Genomic DNA, 242 nt, shown 5'->3' on the forward strand with positions numbered 1-242 from the left:
CCGCAGGCAGAGTCACCTCCACCTGCTTCTCTCTGCTCCAGTGGTACCTGAGCAAGAGCTCCCAGTGCTCCTGTCGGGCAGGCACGGTGAATCCACTTGTTCTTACACCTAGAGAGAAGCTACACCCCTCCACCCCCATCCCAAACACTGGAGGGGAGGCTCGAGTTGTCGTTCAGTCTGGCCCCAGCTCGCAGATACACAGAGGAATATTTTAACAGGTGACATTTGTTCCCAACACCATG

The sequence above is a fragment of the Apaloderma vittatum genome, unplaced genomic scaffold (assembly GCF_000703405.1).
Source record: "Apaloderma vittatum isolate BGI_N311 unplaced genomic scaffold, ASM70340v1 scaffold26374, whole genome shotgun sequence".
In the NCBI taxonomy this organism is placed as follows: domain Eukaryota; kingdom Metazoa; phylum Chordata; class Aves; order Trogoniformes; family Trogonidae; genus Apaloderma; species Apaloderma vittatum.